We start from the raw sequence: 18,598 nt of genomic DNA, 5'->3' as shown, positions 1-18,598 counted from the left end.
GATTTAGTAGAAGTTTTCAAAATCATGAGGGGTCTGGGCAGAGTAGATAGAAACTGTTCCCACTCGTGAGCAGATCGAGAACCAGAGGGCACAGTTTTATAGTGTTTTGCAAAAGAAACAATTGCGAGGTGAGAAAAAACTTTTTCACGCAGAGGGTAGTTAGGTTTTGGAAAGCACTGCCTGGAAGTGGTAGAGGCAGGTTCAATTGAGGCATTCAAGAGGGCATTAGCTGATGATTTAAATAGAAACCATTTGCAGGGTTGTGGGGAAAAGGCAGGAGATAGGCACTAAGCCCGTAACAATTCTATGATTCTATTTCATTGGGAAGTGCAAACCTGGGGCGAAAAATACACGATATCTGTACTTGTTTCAGATGGCAGCCATCTCAACAACAAAAAGCTGCATTTCTATTACATCATTAATGGAAAACACCCCAAGGCAATTCACAGAAGTGCTTTCAAACAAAAATTCAACAGGGATCCACATAAGGAAACATTAGATTAGGTGGGCAAAAGCTTGGTCAGAGAGGTGGGCTTTAAGTAGCGTCTTATCGGAGGAGACAGATAAGGAGAGAGCTTGAAGGAAGGGATTTCAGAGCTTCACCCCCTCCACAGGTTCGAGATTGTGGGTTCAAGCCCCACTCCCGGGTTCAACATTTTAATCAAGGCAAGTAGAGCCTTCCCTCAGGTGAGGTTCCAATCCACTACACATTTTTAAAAGCTTTGAACTCTTCCAGAACAGTTTCTAAACACTTACGATCTTTTTAAACACTGGGCTGGACTTCCCGACCAACCTTATAAAGATGCCACCCCGCAGTGATATCCACCTGAGTACGATTTCCAGATCGGCCAGCACCTCTTACAGTCTCAGCAGAGCCAGGGCTCAGTAGTGCAAGCAGGCCCAGGAAGGACGGCCATGCATCCCAGACTCAGGTTAAGTCTGGAATTTTTGGGTGGGGCACCCTGGGTTAGGGGGGAATTGGGAGGCTGGGTTTTGGAGGCCGCAGGGGAGGCACCACAAGTACCTAAGTAATAAAAACATTCCTACGCATGAGTACCATCTTAGGAGATAGCTGGTAATTCCAATAATTGCATGTTGAGGAACAATATGTCTGGCCTGTACCTTAAAACAGGCATTTCCAAGACAGCAAAGTGAAGTCACAGACTCTCCCAGTTCACCCCAGACACCCAGAGTGAACTGGTTTATATTCTTTTGATAGAAACAATTCATAATTAACACAAATCAAAGGAAAATAAGTGAGCACAAATCAAACAAATTAACAAATCAAATGAAGGGATGGGGGGCTCCTTAAAGGGGCACTGTAACTAAAACCAAATTACAAAGGAAGCTTAACAAACTTTAAGTCAAAACGTCGTTACCGGGGACAATGATGCAGCCCCAACCCCCGCGGTGCCCACCAGTCACAGAAGGCCTCGAGCCTTCACGGAGGACTCCATGCGCCCCCTTCTCCAGGAATGCCCGGCTGTGAACATGGCCATGGAAGAGGGGCAACAGTCAGGCCAGACGACACTCTCAACCACCAGCCGCCCGGATCTATTAACGTCCAGCTTGGCTAGACCCAGGAGCAGGCCCATGAGGAGGTTCTCCTCCCTCCCTGCCCCCCCCCCCCCCACTCCAGTGCCCAAAAATCAGGAGCGTGGGGTTAAAGTGCAGCCACAAACAAGTGCAGCCACAAACTAAGTTTTCAAGAAAACCAAAAAAGAGGGAGTGCAACGTAAAACAACTAAGGTAGGGCCTGAGGGGGGCAGAGGAGTGAGTGTCGGGTCATGTAATGGGAGCGGTCATGTGATGGGAATGAAATAAGAGGCAGCTGAAGACAGCTCACATGATTTCTGTGGTTTATCACTGTGGAGATTGCTGATGTTGGGTTGAAAGGTTCAGCTTTTTGACTGTCAGTGTTTTGGGGTTTGCTCTGATGCTCCACATACATTCAAAATATCTAAACCCAGAGTCCAACGCAGTCAGGATGAAACCGGGCCTGGTGCTTTATCAACTGCAGTGTCCAATATTACAGCTGGTAACAAAATGGCGGCTTCCCACGCTGAATTCAATCCTGTCAGCACACTTGCTGACTTACAGAGCACTATTCTTGCTGAATTTGCTGGACTCCATTAGGAGCTGCATTCCTCTGTTGTTGCTCTGTAAGCCTCTGTTGCCTCCTTCAATCAAAGGCTGCAGGATGTTGAACAATCAGCTACTGACTCGAGCGACAGATTAGTGGCTCTGCAGACCTGCTGCAAGCCTAAAATACTAAATTGCTGACGAAGGTGGATGATCTGGAGAATTGCAGGCGTGGACAAAACTTAAGGATTCTCTCAGTGCCTGAGGGTGTGGAACAGGGGAACTCTACAACTTTTACTGAGGCGCTGCTTTTGGGGGGTTTTGGCAAGGAGAGTTTAGATTCACTGCCGGTAGGATCGAGCCCATCGCTCTTTAGCGTCGCAGCCACAGCATGGCCAGTCCCCAGGGCCATTAATACTAAGACTGCATCACTATAGAGGGAAGGAGCAAATTATGCGTCTGCCTAGAGAAAAGGGTTAACTATACTTTCGTGGAAACAAGATATTCATCTACCCTGACTTCAGTCTGGACCTAGCCCAGGGTCGTGGAGAATATAAATCTGTTAAAGCCCAACTTTGTGAAGCCGGACTTAAATATGACTTTCTCCACCTGGCTGGCCCATGTGTAACTTTCAACGGAGTGAATAAGATTTTCAACAAGCTGCAAAAATCTTCACCTGTTTCAAGGACACCTCTTAATAAGTCACATTGTGACTTCACCCAGGACAAAATGGTACTCAATGCTTAACTAGGTAGCTATGCGTGATGGTTCTGTTACATGATAAGTTTTGTTGGTTATACCAATCTCTTTGTATCTTATGTCCAAACTGCACTAGTCACAGGAAGGTTTACACCAACCCTATGGGTGTTTACTTTTTACCTTTTACCGCACGGGTAATTGAATTTTTTGAGAGTTGAATCTCTCTTTATATTCGCCCTCCCTTGTTGAGCACTGTATTACAAAACTAGTGTTTTGGACAGGTTCTGCACCTTGTTTAACATACGCTGAGCTTTACAATACTTTTGTTTGAGATATTTGATTGTATATTGTTTTAATGTGTGCTGTCTTTTTAGGACACACTGGTCAGATAGGTATGAATAGTACACTCACTGTGAAGGGGAGCATTCACCTCTTCTGGGGAGGTGATGTAAGCTTTTCTTTCCTTCTTCCCCCTCTATTATTTCTCCCTTTTCTTCTCTCTTCTTTTTCCTTGTTCCTTTCCAAATACACGTACATACTTTCCTTTTCGGCAGTTTTTAAGCATTCTTTACGTGGACAAGCTCTGGTTCGAAAATATTTAATCCTTCATTTGCAATGGTTAACTTATGGGGACCAAATGCTTTGATCCGCTTTTATTAGCATAATGTCCACTAATATTACGTCCTCACAGGGTGCTTGTCCAATCCATTTTATCACCTGGAATGTGGAAGGTCTAAATCATCCAGTTAAAAGAAACAAAGTTCTCTCTCATTTCCATCATTTGAAGGTGGGCTTTACCTTCCTGCCGGAAACTCAGTCACGTACATCTGACCCCTATCGAATGCAGAAGGGTCCGGTTCGGCAGATGTTTCATTCTAATTTTCATAGTAAAGCAAGAGGAGTGGCAATTTTAATCCATAAAGACATTGCCTTTGTTCACTCAGGATATAGCCGACCCTAATGGCCACTATAGCACAAGGCAGACTTTTTAACTGTCCCTCGATCCTAGCTAATGTATATACACCCAACTGGGATGATCACCATTTAATTTCAAATTTCTTATTTTCCATACCTGATTTAGACTCACATCACTTAGCCTTGGAGGAGACTTTAACTGTGTTCTTAACCCAAACTTAGATTGCTCATCCACAAAATCTGTTCCAGTATCAAAATCAGCTTCAGCCATCACTTCTTTTCTGGATACACACGGATTGGTAGACTCATGGCATTTTCTATACTCGTCAGGAAGACAACACTCCTTTATCTCTCCTGTTCACCACACCTATTCACGTAGTGACTATTTATTCCTTGACAAGTGGCTGCTCCTTAATTCAATCTTGTGCAGCCAATAGTTTTGTGATCTTTGATCATGCCCCATTAGTTTTAGCAATACGATTCCTCAACTGACTTGTTTCTCGTCCACTATGGCATCTTGATCCGCTTCTTCTGGTGGACCTGGATTTTACTAAATCCATTTCCTCGCAAATAAATACTTTTAACTAACTTAATACTACTCCAGATATTTCCTTTGCTACTGTCTGGGAGATATGAAGGCTTAATCTAAAGGAACAAATAATTTCATATACTGCTCAACTTAAACTCAATGCCTCAAAATTGTCCCAGTTAATTGGCCAAATTCTCTGAGTGGACCAGCAGGATGCTATTGCGCCTACCCCAGTATTATACAAATGGTGTCTGGCTCTACAGACTGAATTTGATCTTCTTTCCACTAAACAAACAGAGAAGCTTATGCTTTGATCAGCTGGTACATTCTATGATCACGATGAACGAACTGGTTGTCTCCTGGCTCACCAGATTCGCCAGACTGCTTCCTCTCAACTTATTACTGAAATCACCACGCCAACAGGGCCAACCACCACCGATCATCAGGAAATCAATTATCAATTCAAACTTTTCTATTCCACTTTTTATCACTCAGTCTCCTTTTCAGATCCTGGGTTTATTTCACAATTTTTTTGATAAAACGGACATCCCATCTCTAACATCCAACTCTATGCAAGTTTTAGCAGCTCCCCTTTGCCAAGATGAAAAATGCTAAAGGCAAATAAATCCATGTAAAATAATAAGGCACCAGGGCCTGATGGATTTCCAATAGAATTTTATTTAAAAATTCTTATCGCCATTTTCTCCATTATTATTGTCTCTGTTTTCAGAATGCTTTCTCTTTACAATGTTCTCTCCTATGCTGCGTGAGGCATCTTTGTCTGTTCTTTTAAAGAGGGATAAGGATCCTCTGCTTTGCAGCTCATACCAGCCTATTTCCCTTTTAAATGCAGATGTCAAGGTACTAACTAAAGCCTTAGCCCACTGTCTTGAACCTCTCCTTCCATCTATTATCTCTCTTGACCAGACAGCTTTTATTCAGAGCAGGTAATCCTTCACTAATTTAAGGCATCTTTTCAATATTATTTGTACACATTCAACTACTCCTCTCTCTGAGGTTCTTATAACTATGGATGCAGAAAAGGGGTTGGATAGATTGGAATGGGACGGCCTTTGCTTCACTCTTCAAAACTTTGGATTTGGATCCATTTTTACTTCACTGCGTAAAAATAATATCCACTCTAAACTTTTTGACCTCCATCGAGGTACTAGACAGGATTGACCTCTTAGCCCCTTACTTTTCTCCATTGCTATTGAGCCCCTGGCAATTTCACTGCGGAGCTGTGGAGATACACAGGGTGTTACACAGGGTCAAGTCGAGCAGGAACTCTCCCAATTTGCTGACGACCTGCTTCTTTACATCTCTGATCTGGCCTCATCGCTCCCACATGTTTTCTCCATTCTTGAGCGATTTGGTCATATTTCAAGTTTCAAAATTAATTTGCGAAAGGGTGACATTTTTCCTATTAACTCTATGGCAAGGAGTTACCGCTTTTCTTCCCTCCCTTTTAAGGTCTCAGTAAACAGTTTTAAATATTTAGGCATTTCAGTTACTCACTCCCTCGGAGACCTTCTCGAGCTCAATTTTGACCCTTTCTTGGAATGTACGAAGCAGGACTTAGCACGTTGGTCTAGCTTACCCCTTTCTATAGTTGGTCATATAAATTCTGTAAAGATAAATATTTTGCCAAGATTTCCACACTTATTTCAGCGCATTCTATTGTTTATTCCCAAGTGTTTTTTTTTGTTGCAATGGACCAATTAATTTCTTCCTTATTGGGAACAAGAAAACACCCAGAATTCGTAAAGTTTTTCTACAAAGTCCCAAGCATTTAGGTAGCTTGGCACTGCCAAACTTTCAGTTTAATTCTTGGTCTGCAAATATCCGTTTTGCCTTCATGTTGACTCGGCTAATATAGCGTGGATGCAACTGGAGGTAGTCTTTCTCAACTACTTTCGTTCAAACCCTATTGTTAGTCAGCCGTTTAAGATTTGGACTCAGTTCAGAATAAAGTTTGCGCTGCAATCTCTCTTGCAGCCCTACTAACGCAAACTATTTATTTCCTCCTTTCAACTCCAGCACGCAAGAGGCGTCAAAACCCTTGCTAACTTATACATTGATAACATTTTTGCTTCTTTTCACATTCTTGCTAGGAAATACGATCTGCTCCCCACACACACACTTCTTTCGCTGTTTACAAACCAGAGATTTTGCGCGGTTTCCTTTATTGCCCCCTAACTCACTGATAGATATTATGTTAGAATTAAATCCTTTTGTTAGGTGGGGTGGGGTTACAGTTCCAAATTGTACTCTCTAATATTTTCTTCGCTACACTGCCCTTTGCTTTCTACCACAAAAACTCAAGATTTTGACTCGGATTTATCCGATGATAACTAGAAGTCTGTTCTCTCCCGTGTATATTCCTCATCTGTATGTGCAAGACATGGTCTGTTACAATCTAAAATCTAACATCGTATCCATCCAGCCAAGGCAAAATTATCTGAGATTTACCCAAATTTTGATCCCGCCTGTGATAAGTGTCATACTGCCCCAGCCGCTCTAATTCAAATGTGCTGGCCATGTCCAAAATTGGCTTTGTTTTGGACAAAAGATTTTTAGATCGCTCTCACATATTTTCAGTTGCAACATTGAATCATGCCCTATTACAGCATTCTTTGGAGTGGAACCAAATAGCATCATTATTTCTTACAAACATCCAGACTCATGCACTTGCCTTTTCAACATTATTGTCTAGACGTATTACTCTATCAGATTGGAAACAGTCGGCCCCACCCTCCTTTTACTAATTGGATACGAGATCTTGCGCAGAATCTTAAACTTGAGAAAATAAAGTAGACTATAAGAGGCTCCACTGATGGATCTTCTGTAGCTTGGCAGCCTTTCCTAGATTACTTTGAGAAACTACAGCTCTCTACTTTCATATAACTGACCCTGGTTAGGTTGTATGGGTTCCATCAGGTGAAACTATACCTGACCTATGGCTGTTGTTGATTTTCTTATTTATTTTTTGGGGTTTGGGGAGGGATTTTCTTCTCGTTCCCTTTTCCTCTTCTTCCTCCTATTTCTCTTTCATTTTCTTTCTCTTTCTCTTCCAAATGTAAGTGTATTGAATTATTGCTGCACTGTAAGTGTTTTTATTTTGTGCGGTTACTCATTATGACTGTTGTTAGAATTTTTAATTTAAAAAAGATTTTTTAAAACTGACGTAAACATGGTCCACGGACTCCACAAGGCCGCAAAAAACGCAAGGCATCTTGGGAACCTGTGAACCAACACAACCGATGGTTGCACAGGACTGCTGCATGCAACACCCTCTACCCCAGATGGAAAGGAGGAGGACCCTTGCGTAGAGAGCCCCCCCCCCCAACACTGAGGACCTCTGCCGCCAGATGGTAAGAGAGCATGTGCCAGCGCATGTCAGACAGCGGGCAAAGGTCAGGGGGTGAAGGTTGTGCAGCAGCAGCCCTCCGTGATGAATGAGAGGGCACAGACGGAATTTCCACATGACAGTTCAAGGCTCCCGAGGGAGGTTTTGGGGCTTGGGGCCAAGGTGGAATTCTGACCCAAGCAGGGGTACGCTCAGAGGCGGGGTCCACCACACACTTGAGCTGCCTCTAAGCCACGCATGTCATCTGGGCCGAGCACCATTGTTTTAAGGCGTTGGATGACATCAGACTTGAGCTGGACACCCACCAAATGCACAAGACACCAGTACAAATGGGGTCATCAGCCCAGTTCTCCGCCAACCAGCACGTCCCCAACTCTACTCACCCCGTCAGCCACAGGCCTCTCCTCCCCCAACCACCTGAAGTGGTATAGGTGGAGGTGCAGGCTCCTGACCAGCAGCTCCCTGACAACAGCCGCTACTCCTGACGGGGAAAAGCTGCGGCGTGAGGCAGCCATGTGAACTCGTTTATATACTCTTGAAATTATTCCCTATTCCTCCCCCAGTTGGGGACAGCAGAGCTTAATTACCAACTTAAAGCATGCATTCGATTGCAGCACAATTTCAACATTAACAGTACCTCCCCCACACCCTAAAAAAGCGGCGCATCCACTTTCACTTGCCTTCCCCAGCCAACTGAATTATGGCGTGGGCAGAGGAATATTTGGGTCAATTGCCTTGTTAACAAATTCAATTGCTCATTACGGAGTTTTTTTCTAAATGGTAGGTGAGCTGCCAATTTCGATTACCGCATTATGGGAAACCAACCTGCTGACATAGGCTTCACAACCCAATGTTATCACTCTGGATTTTATAGATGCATAGGCATAATATGGTTTCTTTAGATGTCTCAATAATGAGATCTTGAGATGTGGAAATTCAAACATGAACACTATATTGGTAGTCTTTAACTATTTACAGGTCCCAGGTTACTGTCTTACATGGTGCGGCTGTCACGCAGGTCGGCTGCTTCTATAGTGTTCTCTCTAGACTGTTCTCATGTGACTCAATACATAATATCTTGGGCAGTGCTGTTATCTAGTCTCACATTAAACCTTGCTCTGCTGAGCACCTTTACATTACAATGGCATGCTAACATATAAAGCATCATACAACATCCCCCTTTCTACCGGAATCACCCAACCTAACGGCCTCAACATTTCACCATCTATGCCTCATGGGCAAGCCAAGGACTGATTTGTATGTCTTTTTAAACTTTTATTTGGACTCTCAACCTCTCATTTCTGATCAGTGTGTATGTGTGTTGTGTTTTTATTGTATTTCTTGGATTTTTAGTAACTAAGAAACTTACTCTTTCTTTGACTCAAGAAAGCCTGGTTAAACTGGCTCTTTCTAAAAAAATACATTTGGATTGGGAAAAGGTATCCACTGGGAGAAGGGATCCCTTTTAAATTAATCTTGTTGCGACCAACCAAGGGGTTTGAATAAAGAAGGGAAGCCAGCTCATTCCTCCTCACCCAGGAGCATAATAAAATTGGGGCCCCGTTCAGGAAATTAACAACTTGGAGAACCTCGCCTGGAGACCAGTCAGAACAGTAGCATTCTGTGTCCATGGTACTTGGCTATCAGCATTTGATTTGCTTTATGTACTCCTTTGAGTTCTGTTTCTCTTTATTAACAACCCATCTGCTTTTTTTGGACCCTGTGGGATTGTCCCATTCCTTTTGAGGGGAGTGTGCACTCTGTTCATTCCTAGAGTGGATACAATTTTTCTTTTGCTGTGATGTCCACCATGTTCTTGCTGGATGTAGCTTTCAGCTTCCTCCTGGAATATTGAACATTGCTGAGTCTTCTCTGCCAACTGGTTCTTCAGTTTGTTCAGAATGATGCCAAATCATTTTGCTTCTCTTCAGACTATTCCAGAAGAATAAACTTTGACCTGAGGGATCCTTGTAGCGTGTGAGGGCCTGTCAACAGATTTTCCATCTCTTTGCGAAGCTCTCTTGTTTCATCATGAGCTCTCCTGTAATTCAACAAAGTCTTCTCGAGTTTCTTCTGCTGTGCTTCCATTCTACTGTTTAAGACGGTCTTATTTCTTCATGTTGCTGAATGGTTACGCATTCCCTTTGCATTTGATCTTGAAGGACAATCAACTGTTCTTTCAACTGTTTATTTTCTTGTTGACCTCTTGCCAACTCACTCTGGGTGTCAGTGCATTGTCTTATCAACTCATCTTGAATCTTGCACTTCAGCTCTGATGCAAACATTTTCCTGTATGACAGTTTAATTTACTTTTTGCACATTTTGCCTCCTTTGAGTTACCTTAGATAGCTTTCCTTCATTCACAGCCATCTGTGTACCCTGCACTGCCATCTGCTGTTACAGTTTGGGTATTGTGTCAGCATTTTCAAGAAACTCTATTTTTGAGCCCTTCAGCTGCTCCTGAGCTGTTTCCTTCTTCTGTGCTAAACTCTACAGCTCATGCATTTCATTGCACTGACATAGTCGGCAATCAGCTTGTGGTTTGCTTGAATATTGTCTCCCTCACTCTGGGGTCTTTTGGCTTCCTTGCTCTTGGGTCTCTTGTTGCCCTCTCTCTGGGGTGTCTTGTTGCCTTCAGAGCTTTATTGGGAACATGCTAGACTTTCTTCTCAGGTCTGTGTTCTCCACAACTTAAAATATCTGTCAAAGCCTTTTAATATCTCACCAAATGTTGTCTAGTATTGATGTATACATTGGCTGTGGAGTACTTCACTCACAAATAAACCAAAGATAAATAAAAACTTATCAACTTGCACTTATTCTGATACCTTACCTAATCCTGTAATTCTCCTGTAAACTAAAAATTGTCTTCTCTAAGACTCCCACTCTTGGGTCTGGTTTCACCCTTTCCATAGCAGAAATGCATCAGGCCTTCTAATTTACAGCCCATGGCCATTTTGTTCTTGTACTTACTACTTTAAATTTCATTACTCCTTTAAGACTGTCAGTGCAGGATCCTTTTTTTTCACTTCAGCCACGTGTTTTGTCACTGTGATTTTCCTGCACTCTCTGATTTTGGTGGGCTCCCCAGCGATAGTGGGCCTTCTGTTGCTTAAACTTCTTGAGCATTTGAAAATGGGAACCCAACAGAAAAGGGAATCCCGGTCCAAACTCTGCAGGTTTTTTTTTTGTTTTGAACTAGGGACCATCTGCAGACTGCCATTTCTCTACCAGTAATTTTCCCATGCTTTTTCAAGCTGGAGAGGATCCTAGTGATTGTGGGACTTTTTTATTTAAAACTTTCAAGGTAGGATCATTTGTTCACTAGGCAATTCTTTCCTTGTTTTTTTTTAACTCTGCAGGAACGTTTCTCTTTGTGCCCAATCCCGCACTCTGGGAGTCTCAGCCTTCCAATCAGGGCCCATTTTTTTTAACTTAAAGCTGAAGCACTGCTTTCTGTATGCTCTGCTTGCTTTGAAGGGGATTTTGAAATCTTTTTGTTCTACTCTTCAGGTCTTCCTTTACTCTGCAGTTTTTTTACTGTGCAGTTTTTCCTCTGCTCTGTCTGTTATTTTTTTAACAGAATTTTTTTTAACCAGCATCTGTCTTTCAGTTTCCCTCTGGATATGCTGAGCCCTGGGACTGCCACCTATTCCACAATGTAAATAAAGCTCCTTTTTATAATTTGGACTCACTGTCTCATGAACTGTCCAGTACTCTTCACACTGCATCTCTCAGGGTCTTGCATTTTTTGTATTTTTGCTCACCCAGCTTGGTGAGCTGACCAGGTTTTTTTTTCTTTTTTTTAAACTCTGCATCACTCGGGGTTTATTAATGGACCTCCACTCACTCTGGTGGATCCCTCGACTTCTAACTCTGCAGCAAAGCTTCTTCAATTGTTTCTTCAAGTTTTCTTCTTAGGTGCACGTCTCTCTAGTTTGGCTTCAGCTGCTTCTAGTTTTTCATATCTTGGGATACTGTTCTGGGTTCATTGTTTAAAATGCCACCTTCCATATCACCGCTGATGTGATGTCTTTTAGAAGTCCTTATTGCTGCCAACCATGTTGTAATATGGGTTATTTAGATGTCTCAATGATGAGGTCTTGAGATGTGCATGTTTAAATATGAACACTTTATTGGTAGTGTTTAACTATTTACAAATCCCAGGTTACTGTCTCACGTGGTGCTGCTGTCATGCAGGTAGGTGGATTTTAGAGCTTCCTGTCTAGACTGTTCTCATGTGACTCTATACATCATAACCTGAGTGATGCTATTATCCAGTCTCACATTAACCCTTGTTCTGCCGAACACCTTTACATTACAATGGCACGCAGGCACTCACAACGTCCTACAACACACAGGATGGCAGCAGTCCCAATTTCCACACATAAACTCCCAGCCACTGAGAGAGAGAGCAACTGAGAAAGGGAGATAAATACAGAGAAAATGGAAATGGAGACACAGAGACTGAGAGAAGAGACACAGAGATAGATACCAGACCCAGAGAGATAGAGACAATAAGGGAATGGATTGAGACACAGACAGAGACAGGCACACACAAAGGGAGGGAGAAAGACTTAAACACCAGACAGCAAGAGAGAGAGAGAGATGACAGACAGAGGGTGAGAAAGAGAGAGAGAGAGAAAAAAATCCTACACAGAAATTGTGGAGATAGAGAGGGAGAGAGAGTAGGATTTCCAACTGGACAGTATGATTAAACGTATTCTTAGAGGTTTCATCATATTACTCATTCCAGCAATTAATCAGCCAACACATCCTTCCTTGTGATGCACTGCCTTCCTACCCCACCTGGAATGCAAAAAGATGAATTATCCAATTAATTGATGCTTGACTGTCAGCCAAACAGCCCTTTCCCCCATTTTCAATATCCTTAGATCTTGTCAAGAGAAATGGTAAAAAAAATCTACTAAAAAACCCAATCATTTTTAATGTACCAATGATTTTTCTCCATCATTGCACACGGCAGTGTCCTGGAGACTGGTCTTCAATTCCTGGAGACTCCAGGCCAATCCTAGAGAGTTGGTAACTGAGAGAGAAAAAGTGAGTGAGAAAAAGAGACAGAGAGAGAGAACACAGTGAAACTCCTACACCACCCAATGGTTTTTTTGAAAATGGATTGAGTTATTTCATTTTCCCCGTCCGTAGATAGTTGGGATTTGCTTGGGTTAACAAATCTCCAAATAAGACGTTCAACTGTCCCTCCCCACCCTCTCTCCCATTGGAAATCACACTCTGAGGCCCTGCCATTATCAGCCTGAGCTCGAGGAGGAATTTGTGCAAACTTTGGGTAAATAGCCAAAAATTTGCCCATCAAAGGATCCTGCCATTTTAAGGATTGGAACAGCGCAATGAGGCACACCACAAATTATAGGTTTCAACACAGACACGATCGCCAGAAGTTGTGTCGCCATTAGAGCAATCGATGTACTATTATTGGCACTGTGTAAGTTATCGATTAGCCACAATTTGGAGAAGGCTAAGAGGAGATTTGACAGAGATGTTCAAAATCATGAGGGGGCTGGACATAGTAAATAGGGAGAAACTGTTCCCGCTCATAAAAAGATCAAGAATGAGAGGGCACAGACTTAAAGTGATTTATAAAAGAAGCAAATGCGATGTGAGAAAATACTTTGAGTGAATGGTTCGGGTCTGGAAGTGTGGTGGAGGCAGGTTCAATCGAGGCATTCAAGAGGGAAAATGTTTGGGGTTAGAGAAAAAAGACAGGAGATTGGCATTGAGTCATATTGCTCATTTGGAGAGCTGGTGCAGACACAATGGACCAAATGGCCTCCTCCTGAACTGTAACGATTCCGTGATTTGGAGTACCATGTGACATCATCATGCTCATCGATTAATCACAGGAAATGAAGAAAGGGCTTGCATTTACAACCTTTCACAACCTCAGGATCTTCTAAAGAGCTTTCCAGCCAATGAAGTTCTGTTGAAGTGTAGTCACTGTTGTAATGTTGGAAACATGGCAGCCAATTTGTGCACAGCAAGCTCCCACAAACAACAACATACAAGTGGCCACATCACCTGTTTCAGTGATGTTAGCTGTGGGATAGATATTGGCCAGGGCACTGGGGAGAACTCCCATTTGAAAGAGTCCAGCTGATCGGGAATTTAAGATTTCGGATTGCTTCAGCCCTGCTTCCTTCGAAAAAGATCCGTTTTAACCAGCAAAAATGGTTCGGTCGACTGGAACTGAGGAAGTCAGGAGTAAGAACAAAAGTCTGTCTGAACTTAGTAAGCATCTATTTCTGGAACGTGGGCTGTGCCTCGAGTTGTTGGGCTGGGTGAGGCAGCTTGAGGTAATGAAACATTGAACTGAAGTTCGCTACCATCACAAATGGAAGTAGTGTCGGCAGCACACACGGAGTAAAGATAGCCCAGGTATTCAGGAATATGATAGGTCATTGGTTGGATAGCAAACCAAAGACTTCCTGGCCCCAGTGAACCGAAGGAACCAGCCCTTGTGCTCAAATAGCTTGTGTGACTTAAATTACATGTTTCCTAATTCCCCATTTCGTCTTTGATTTATTTTTGCAATCACGGTAATTTGAATGAAGCAACATGTTGCCTCCCTGTAATTACTGAGATACAAAATCTGATTAGTTTTATTCACTCAGTCACAGGCTCCAGACTCAGGAATAATATTTTGCTATTTTAAGACGTGCCGGTTTTGAGACATACAGAGAAACGATTTGTTTGATCCTGTAGAGAAAGAGAAAAGCTTGCATTTCTATAGTGCCTTTCAGCACCTCCAAAGCACTTTACAGCCAACGAAGTGTTTTTTTTTGAAGTGTCCTTCCTGTTGTAATGTAGAAACCGCAGCAGCCATTTTGAGTGCAGCAAGCTCCCACAAGCAGCAATGTGATAATGAGCAGTTAATCTGGTTGAGGGATAAACATTGGCCAGGACATTGGGGGATAACTCCCCTGCTCTTCTTCAAAACTGTACCATGGGAGCTTTTAGCCCCACCTAAGAGGGCAGACAGGACCTCGGTTTAATACCTCATCTTGCAAACACTCCATCGTTGAGTAAAACAAAGGGCTGGGTCCCCCAAGACTGGCAGTCGCCGTCAGATCAGCAGTCCGCTCTTAATTTCCTACCTTAGTCTGGAGCCGTACATTTCTCACCTGGGCCTCCAATCCAGACCTCCTGGGAAAGGTGGAGCGTAGCTACCCCTAGAGGCTGCCAGTGCAGGGCAAAATCGTCAGGGGAAACAAAGCCACACCCCTTTTCATAGCACTAGCTGCCATAAACCAGTAAGTGCCAGCCAGAGAAGCTAGGAGAGCAGGTAAGTGTGTAAGGTAAGCAATGACAGGGTGGGGTAGGGTGGGTCGAGAGGGGAGTGGGGTGATAGGATGGGGAGGGTTTCGATGGTTGTGGGGCAGGTAGTCTGGTGGATATTCAGTGGGGTGTAATTGGAAGGTTGGGGGCCAGTTGGGTGGTCGGTGGGGCAGTACTCAGGGAATCCAGGTGGTAGTCAGTGGTTCAATGGTATAGTTAGAACTGGTTTCAATCCTTTTAACTTTTCCTGGGTAACTATTCTCGGGTTCTCAGTTCCTCAGGGTAGTGTCCTAGTCCAACCATCTTCAGCTGCTTCATCAATGACCTTTCCTCCATCATATGGTCAGGAGTGGGGATGTTCGCTGATGATTGCACAATGTTCAGCACCATTCGCGACTCCTCAGATACTGAAGCAGTCCATGTCCATGTCCAAATGCAGCAAGACCTGGACAATACCCAGGCTTGGGCTGACAAGTGGCAAGTAACATTACCAGACAATGACCATCTCCAACAAGAGAGAATCCAACCATCCCCCCTTGATGTTCAATGGCATTACCATCATTGAATCCCCCACTATCAACATCCTGGGCGTTACCACTGACCAGAAACTGAACTGGACTAGCTATGTAAATACTGTCACTATAAAAACAGGTCGGAGGCTGGAATCCTGTAGTGAGTAACTCACCTCCTGACACCTCAGATCCTGTCCATCATCTACAATACACAAGTCAGGAGTGTGATGGAATATTCCCACTTGCAGCTCCCACAACACTCAAGAATCTTGACACCATCCAGGACAAAGCAGTCCGTTGATTGGAACCACATCCACAAACATTCCCTCCCTCCACCACTGACGCACAGTAGCAGCAGTGCATACCATCTACAAGATGCACAGCAGGAACTCACCAAGGCTCCTTAGACAGCACCTTCCAAACCCACCACCACTACCATCTAGAAGGACAAGGGCAGCAGATAGAAGGGAGCACCACCACATGGAAACTCCTCTCCAAGTCATTCACCATCCTGACTTGGAAATATATTGGCCGTTCCTTCACTGTCACTGGATCAAAATTCTGGAACTCCCTCCCTAACAGCACGGTGGATATACCTACACCACATGGACTGCAGCGGTTCAAGAAGGCGGTTCACCACCACCTTCTCAAGGGCAACTAGAGATGGGCAATAAAAATGCTGGCCCAGCCAGTGGCACCCCCGTCGTGTAAAAGAATAAATAAAGAAAAAAATTTTGTGAAATGAGTCAGAACCAATCTGAAGTCTCCAACCTTAAATTGAAGTGTGAAGGGTTCCAGGCATAAGGTAATTGCTCAATAGAAATGGAAATTCCTGGACAATTCCCATTCAGCGCGTGCATGGCGATGTCCGAGGAGCCCCCAGTGCATTTTCTAGAGTACCTCCAGGGTACAACGGAGAACCGGAGATCTGGAACACCTGTTGGAATGGGATCACAAATTATTTTCCTTCCTTAGTCAACAAAATATGTAAACATCAGAAATTCAAAGTGGTCACACATCTTGTTTAAGGAGTTTTTCAGTTACTAGCACATGGTGCTAACGTTTTCTCCATTTTAAGCCAATCGTCTACAGAGTTGGCAGATATGCATAGAAAAGGTAAATGTAATATTCCCCTTGGGGCATCTCTGGTTACCCCATAGCGGGGTAGCTGACAGTGCTGATGGTGGGTCTTCCTTCACTGAGCCGAGTGGCTGGTTGGGCCCATTGAAAAAGAAATACGTGCATTTATATAGTGCCGTTCATGACCACAGGACCACCCCAAAGCGCTTTACAATGGACAGTGCATTTTTCGGAAGAGAATCTGCTGTGGCAGCCCAAGAAACTCAGCAACCAAAATGTGTTCAGCAAGATCCCACAAACGGCTACATGACAATGGCCAGGCAGTTTTGTTCTATTTATTCTAGTGCGCAGCAGCCTGGATTGAGGGTGAAGGGGTGAGGGGTTTGAAGGAGTTGAGGGGGGGAGGGTTCCCCTCCTCCACTAACCCCCCCCTCCACTCCCCTCCCCCCACCCTCACCCCAACAGAGAGTGAGACAGGGCAGTGAAGCCCTCCATTGTCAAATAGTGCTGCCTGAGAACATGGGTGGAAAAAATGGGTGAAATATTGGAGGGTGTCATATCCAAACCAGGTGAGGGGAGAGATGTTGAAAATTCCGTCCTGCCCCCTTTGGCTTTGCGCTAACTTTTGACAGAGGGAATTAAATCTTGTTATAGCGGAAAGGGACAGAGCAAATCAAAAGCATTCGGAAGGCGAGAGAGCTCTTCATGCTCACGGTGTGATTAGTGAATGTGTAGCTGTCCACACACCCACACCTGGGCACTGGATCACAGGACTGAAATGAGAACAGGGAAATGGACCAGGATGTGCCCACTCCCTAATAGCGAAGTCCCATTGATTCAGACCACACTGACCCAACCGAGCTGCTTTGCAGCCTCTGCATCTGCATAGCGCCTGTCGCATGCACAGCAGTAAATCAAGGAGGTTCACTGCCTGGCGTAGACCAGGCGGGGGCTGGGACTTGGTGAACTGTGACTTAGCAGCTCACCAAGGGAGAGAGTGGGAAGAGGAAGGGAGAGTCATTGTTGCCTGTTAAAGGGCAATCTGCCCACCTTGAACAGGAAGTGGGCTATTGCGTGGCTATTACCTCAGGACCATGGGAAGCACAACGGAAACCCAGCCGTGGGTTCTCTCATGAGTCAGAAAGGTTAAGGAACCAGGCCTTGACAGAGGGGCTGCCCCCCCCCCACCAAACATAGGAAACACATCTTATCGTAAGGCGGCTCTGAACAGCCCGGAATGTTCCGCCGGGCACTTGGAAAGTCCAACACATAAAATATATTTCACCAACGTGGCAGCATTATTTCTCCAAACTGAAAGATCCTGCTTCCGGCAACCATGAAATAGTTTTGCAGCTGGAATATGTTAACAGCAAGTCTTTATTAACAGCTCAGCACGATTTACATATTTACCCAAGTACAGAATTCACCTCACTCTCGGCCTCAACCCGACTGACTCCGGCTCGAGTCTGGCTCAGGGTCAGGTGTCTTCTTACATCACTGTGTGGGCGGGACTGCGCTCAGTCCCACATTAACCCTTTGTGGACCAGATTCTTCTACATCAGAAACTATCGGGTGAAATAGCCACCTCCTGAACCCATACCTGTCAGGGGTCAGGAATTGATAGCGAAAGGCAAATGACAACCCCACCCAATTCACACACATTCATGAGACACTCGTGTTCCTGATGGAGACTGTGGAGGTCTGCCAGAAAGTCGACATAGTCAGATAGAAAGCAGTTTAGACAGTGCCACATCATAATGTGTCATAATGATGATAGCATTTTTTAAAAATTCATTCATGGGATGTGGGCTTCTCTGGGCTAGGCCAGCATTTATTGCCCATCCCTAACTGCCCTTGTTTAGAGGGCATTTAAGAGTCAAACACATTGCTGTGGGCCTGGAGTCACATGGAGGCCAGACCAGGTAAGGACAGCAGATTTCCATAAGGACATTAGTAAACCAGATGGGTTTTTACAACAGTCAGCAATGGTTTCAGGATCATCATTGGACTCTTAATTCCAGATTTTTATTGAACTCAAATTCCACCATCTGCCGTGGCAGGATTCGAACCCAGGTCCCCAGAGCATTAAAGCAAAGG

At 44.1% G+C, this 18,598-nt stretch overlaps 1 protein-coding gene across 2 annotated transcripts in view; it reads right to left on the bottom strand.

The window, feature by feature from the left end:
• The window catches only part of LOC121271991 (semaphorin-4D-like), a 98,528-nt gene extending 80,493 nt beyond the window's left edge, over positions 1-18,035 (bottom strand). For both annotated transcript variants that reach the window (XM_041178275.1, XM_041178276.1), the window contains exons 1-2: positions 17,912-18,035; positions 16,193-16,358 (exon numbers count right to left, since the gene is read on the bottom strand). The gene's annotated coding sequence lies outside the window, so the exon portion shown is untranslated. The remainder of the gene's footprint in view (positions 1-16,192; positions 16,359-17,911) is intronic.
• Between the last annotated feature and the right edge of the window lie 563 nt (positions 18,036-18,598).

This window comes from Carcharodon carcharias, chromosome 32, assembly GCF_017639515.1.
Source record: "Carcharodon carcharias isolate sCarCar2 chromosome 32, sCarCar2.pri, whole genome shotgun sequence".
Classification (NCBI taxonomy): domain Eukaryota; kingdom Metazoa; phylum Chordata; class Chondrichthyes; order Lamniformes; family Lamnidae; genus Carcharodon; species Carcharodon carcharias.
Note: the sequence above shows the minus strand (reverse complement) of the source record. Positions and strands in the feature narration are given on the sequence as shown.